The following is a 6,341-nucleotide window of genomic DNA, read 5'->3' as shown; positions in this document are numbered from 1 at the left end:
CACTACTTCAGATGACTGGGCAATGTCGTCAGGGAAGAGTCATATTTTCATTAGAGCTAGGAGAAAGAATCATTTAAAAACTAGGTTGCAGACGCAGGAGATTTTACTGATAATGGGCCATAAGTTACACTGTGAATGCTGTAGAAGAGTTGCCAGAGTAGAGGAGAGGTGGAGAAGGATACAAGGAGTCTAAGAGTAATTAGAATGAGGAGGATAAGAGATGAGCTGGAAGTCTGTGGTGTTTCATGGTACATAACTATGTATAAAGAGCATAATGAGCTTAATTCTTCATTTGTCCATTCCACCTCATATCCATATTTGCCTTCCACCTGTCAGTTCTCCATTACAGAAAGTGTGATCTGATAAAAATGCAAATCTGACCACATCATTCTGCTGCTTAAACGCCTTCAACGGCTTCTATTGATCTTAGTATAAAGACCAACATCCTTGGTATAATTCACAAAAACCTGCATAGTCTGGCTACCTCTCCAGCTCAATACATGCATTTGCTTTGTACATCCGGTCATGTTGGCCTTTTTAATGTTTCTAAAGCACCAAACTTTCCCCTCTCACAGCCTTTCTACTTCCTTCTGCCTAAAATACCTTCCTCCACACACAACCCCCAGGTTTTGTCTACTTAACTCCCACTTGTCTTTGAGATCTCAACTCAAACTGTCCCCAAATAGGTCAGGTTCTCTTGTTGACCAGATCACAGGACTCTATTTTCATATACTTACACTGGCTTGTAATTATGTGTCTGTGACTATGACTCATGTATCTCAATCTCACCTAGTTTACTGAATTTACTGAATGGTAAGCTCTATGAAGTCAAAAACCACATCTGTTGTTTTTGCCATTATATGTCTAGAAACTCACTAAGTACCTGACACTTGGCATCGGGTAATAAATATTACTTGGTAATAATATTTATTAAATGACCTGATCCACAGGATATTGTCCTCATCACCACAATCAGATAAATATCCTTATTTTTTTTATTTTTCATCAATAGAGGTTTTATTACTTGACTCAAGTAAGGAGGCCATGGAGAGTATTCTCTAAAGCAGTGCCTCTCTGATGGAAAGTGACAGGAGGGTTTTCTGAGGCCATGGAGAAGGGAGAGCATGCATCATCACATGTAGAGGAGGGAGTTTCAGTGGCACACATGCACTGAGCCATTCTGCCAGAATAAGCTCCCATGAGATGGCCATGAGCTATAGCTCCTCCCTGAGTGGAGATTTTAGCATGGTCATGTCAGAGGCCTTTGAACCAGCACAACTCCCATCTTGAATAGGGGCTGGGTAAACTGAGGCTGAGACCTACGTGGCTGTATTTCCAGGAGGTTAAGTATTTTAAGTTATAAGAGGTCAGCACAGATACAAGTCATAGAGACCTTGCTGATAAAACAGGTTGTGGTTAAAGAAGCCGGCCAAATCCCACCAAAACCAAGATGGTTTTGACAAGTGACATCTGGTTGATGCAAGTGACATCTGGTTGTCCTCAATGCAGATTATACACTATTTATAATACATTAGCATGCTAAAGGACACTCCCAGGATCACCACGACACTTTACAGATGCCATGGCAATGTCAGGAAGTTACCCTATATGGTCTAAAAAGGTGAGGAACCCTCAGTTCTGGGAATTGCCCCCCCTTCCCTGGAAAACTCATGAATAATCCTCCCCTTGTTTACCATATAATCAAGAAATAACTATAAGTATCCAGGCTGGACATGGTGGCTCACACCTGTAAACCTAGAACTTTGGGAGGTCGAGGCAGGTGGATCACTTTAGGCAAGGATTTCAAGACCAGCCTAGACAACATGGCGAAACCCCATCTCTACTAAAACTACAAAAATGTAGCTGGGCATGGTGGCACACTTGTAGTCCCAGCTACTTGGGAGGCTGAGGCAGGAGGATCGCTTGAACTCAGGAGGTGGAGGTTGCAGTGAGCTGAGATCATGCCACTGCACTCCAGCCTAGGTGACAGAGTGAGACTCTGTCTCAAAAAAAAAAAAAAAAAAAAAAAAAAAAAAAGCCAGTGCCATGGCTCATGCCTGTAATCCCAGCACTTTGAGAGGCTGAGGCAGGCAGATCACTTGAGGCCAGGTGTTTGAGACCAGCCTAGCCAACATTGTGAAACTCCATTTCTACTAAAAATACAAAAAATTAGCTGGGTGTGGTGGTGCATGTCTGTAATCCCAGCTACTCGGGAGGCTGAGGCTGGAGAATTGCTTGAACCCAGGAGGCAGAGGTAGTAGTGAGCCAAGATCATGCCACTGCACTCCAGCCTGGGTGACAGAGTGAGCCTCCGTCTCAAACAAACAAACAAAGAGCTGGTTTAAAGAAAGAAGGTCACCACATTCCACCCGGGATTTGGGGAAGAACAGGCTGCCTGGTAGGAGGCTGTAAACCAGACTGATTGCTCAAGTTGATTGAATTCCTCTAATCCCGGGAGACTCTACCTGTCTGCCTACAGAGATTTGAACTCCCTCAGATAAGCAGCTGGCTGCACCCACAGTTCACAAGGAAAACTAGCATTCAGAAGGCAAAACACATTCCCAAGCTTGGAAGTCAGACTCTGACTGCTGAAATGGAGCCCCACAGTGGATCCAGCCCCATTGCCAAGGCAGGGACATGTAAGAATTTAATTCTGGGAGGTCAACATACCCACCTGTCCCTCACAGTGTGGAAATACCCCCTCCTTCAAGACTTCAAGACTTTCATTTTCACCTGAAAGTGTCTCTCACCCACAGAGTCAATTTAAGGTTTTGCCATATGAACACTGTCAAATTCATAAACCCTTTCTCCAGGAGGCAATCCAAAAAAATCTTTGTCTGAAAAACTTCACAGACTTTATATATATACACACACATATATATACACACACACACATATATATGTGTGTGTGTGTGTGTGTGTGTATATATATATATATATTTTTTTTTTTTTTTTAGAAACAGGGTCCTGCTCTGTTTCCCAGGCTGGAGTGGCAGGATCATAGCTCACTGTAGTCTTGAATTCCCAGGCCCAAGCGATCCTCTGGCCCCAGTTTCCCGAGCAGCTGGGACCACAAGCACCCACCACCACACCACACCTAGCTAATTTGTTTGCATTCCTTCATAGACATGGGGTCTTGCCATGTTGCCCAGACTGGACTCAAACTCCCAGGCTCAAGTGATCCTCCCACCTCAGCCTCCTAAAGTGCTGGGATTACAGGCGTGAGCCACCATTCCCAAGTCACAGATTTTCTTAAGGGATATGAAGACTGTGCTTCACTGTGCTGCATGTTATATATTCTGTAAAAAGACATGTAAAACATGTATCTAGGCCGGGCATGGTGGCTCATGTCTGCAATCCCAGCATCTCTGGAGGCGGAAGCGGGCAGACCACTCGAGGCCAGGAGTCTGAGACCAGCCCGACCAACATGGTGAAACTCCATCTCTACTAAAAATATAAAAATTAGCTGGGTATGGGCATGGTGGTGCACACCTGTAATCCCAGTCACCTGGGAGGCCATGGAAGGAGAATCACCTGAACTCGGGAGGCAGAGGTTTCAATGAGCCAAGTTCACACCACTGCACTCCAGCCTGGCACTGCACTCCAGCCTGGGGGACAAAGTGAGATTCCATCTCAAAAATAATAATAATAAAACATAGAGTAATTGTTAAAATTGAAAATGTTCCTGTATTTTCCAAACTACTAACATTTCCATCCAGTGTGCATTCTTCAATTTATGTCATCCATCTCCATGATACCCAGGAGTATCTTCTTATGTTAACCAGGCTGGTCTCAAACTCCTGGGCTCAGGTGATCCCCCTGCCTCAGCCTCCAAAAGCACTGTCTACGCCCAGCTAAATGAGTTTTTTCATGTTGTTGAAGGCAATTTTAAAAAGTAAAGACTTTACCACATTGTTTAGTGTCAAAGGGTTTTTCTCTAGTGTGAGTCATTTCATGTCTCCTTAGGGAATTGCCACATCCGAAGACCATATCGCACCTTTCACAGTCATATGGCTTTTCTCCACTATGAGTTTTTTCATGTCTTCGAAAACAACTGGGATAATTGAAGGTTTTACCACATTTATTACATTCACAAGGTCTCTCTCCAGTGTGAGCTCTTTCATGTGCTTGAAGGGACGTGGGACATCTAAGACTTGGTCACATTTTTGATGTTTGTAGAGTTTTCCTCCACTGTTAGACCTTTAATGTCTGCAAAGGGAACTGGAACAACTGAGTTTCTTCCCACATTCCTGACATTGGTGGGATTTCTCCAACGGGTGAGTTATGATTTCATATGTCTGAATGAAGTTGTACCACATTGCTTACATTTGTGAGGTTTTTCTCCAGTGTAACATGAGTTTGAAATAAACTGGGATGATCAAAAGGTTTTCCACAGTATTTACATTCATAGCGTTTTTCTCCAGTGTGCATTTGTCCATGTTTTCGAAAGAAAATGGAAACAGTAAAGGCTCTCATGATTTCCCTACATTTGTAGGACCTCTCTCCAGTGTGAGTTCTTTCATGAATTTGAAATAAATTAGGAGAATTAAGGGCTTTCCCACACACCCTGCATTCATAAGGTCTCTTTCAAATTGGTGTTACTGTGCGCCTTGGACCACTATTGGGGGAAATGGAGGCTTTCCCACATTGTTTCTGTTTACGGAGCTTCTCTCCCCATTCCCCATCACACTCGTATAGTTTCTGTCTGGCGTGAGCTGTCATGTGCCTGTCAGGAATGAATGAGGAAGGAAGACTTTCCCACACACGCAGTATTTGCGTGGTTTTACCCCAGTATGACTTTTCTTCTTCAGGTGACAATCAGGAATCTAGCTGAAGGGTTCACCACATTGACTCCCTTCTTTATGTCCACAGAATCTCTCACCCAGACTTTGACAGAGGCCAAGTTCCCGAGGGTTTCCAGCATCATATCTCTGTAGAGATTCTTCTGGGAAGGACTCAGCAAAGTCCACTCCTCCTGGATGAAGTTCATAGTCACATCCTCAAAGGCCACTGAGTTCATTTCTAGCTTCTGGGTGTCCTGAGTCCTCCCTGGGGCTGGAGCAGCCACAGCAGGTTCCACGTCACAGAAGCTGCGGTATCTGGACACCAGGGGCCTCCCCAAGGAACTGAAACCCGGACCCGAGTGGGGCCCACGCCTAAATATCCTTATTCTTATCCCATCTATATCACTGCTCCTCCTTCTTATTGATAGGAAAATTGGATGGTAGAAAAGCATTAGAAATAAGATTTCAGCTTTCCTTAGACACCAATATTTGTTAGTATCAGAAACTATTACAAATGAATAACAAAAATATTAACACACCAACAGAAAAATAAGCTAAGTATATGACAGATACTTCATTAAAAGAGAAATATAATTGGCCATTAAAAACACAAAAGATTAAATCCAATAGTAATCAAGGAACATGAAAACACAAAGAATACTACTACTGTAGTGATAACAACTACATTTTATTCTTCTATTTTTCTTGAAATTTGTATTTTTAAAAAATAATTGTTAACCACTAGTAAAACTTGAAAGTTTTTACACTGTAGAAATGAACAGAGAAGAAATTTCAGTGTCTAGTAATGCTGGCCCAGTAGCCAATTAAATCTCAATTTAATTTTCAGAATGTAGTCTCATTTCCTTAATTCCCAAGTTCCAGAAAGCACTTTACTACCCCCCAAACGCTGATAAAACTTCAAAGTAGCAGGGGTCTTTCCAAGATGGTGGATTGGAGGTTTTGTTAGCACATTTCACTTTCTTAGAAAGAGCAAAACAGTGTGTAGAGAGAGATTCACAATGTGAATTTTTATTCAGAAAGGAACATAGGAGCACAACAGAAAAAAATGAAAGAAACTTCAAATACTTTGAAAGCAGCCCATGCCATTCCTGATCCTAATTCATAGGGAGCCTTGCAGAAATTTGCCAGGCAACTTAAGCGGTGGTCACAGGTTGGGAGAGAATCCCAACTGGGATCAGCAATCTAAAGTGAGGACAAACCCTCATGGACAGAACTGAGAGTCAAGTGGGTAATAGGCTCTTGCTGCAGGTGCAGGAGCTGGGGATACCCTCACTTCGCAGGCCCAGACCAGCCAAAGTGTTGCCTAGGAGCCAGTTTCTGTCCAGAGCAGAGTCTTGCAGCCTGGGGCAATTTTACAAACTGAGCACAAACTGCTTGGGACTCAGATGACTTTTTCAGCTTCCTGCCAGCAATGGGCTGTTGGTGGGAGACCCACCAGGTCAAGGCCTGAAAGCTACTGGAGTCCCACTACTGCCTGCTGGGCTGTGAAGCCTGGGCTCCACTCTGTCCTCATGCAGCCTCTTTTGTGCAGCAGAG

The 6,341-nt window shown here is 43.5% G+C and overlaps 1 pseudogene; it reads right to left on the bottom strand.

The window, feature by feature from the left end:
* Positions 1–3,792: 3,792 nt before the first annotated feature.
* LOC126949962 (zinc finger protein 101-like) lies at positions 3,793–5,020 on the bottom strand (annotated as a pseudogene).
* Positions 5,021–6,341: the final 1,321 nt, after the last annotated feature.

This window comes from Macaca thibetana, chromosome 1 (genome assembly GCF_024542745.1).
Source record: "Macaca thibetana thibetana isolate TM-01 chromosome 1, ASM2454274v1, whole genome shotgun sequence".
Lineage (NCBI taxonomy): Eukaryota > Metazoa > Chordata > Mammalia > Primates > Cercopithecidae > Macaca > Macaca thibetana.
Note: the sequence above shows the minus strand (reverse complement) of the source record. Positions and strands in the feature narration are given on the sequence as shown.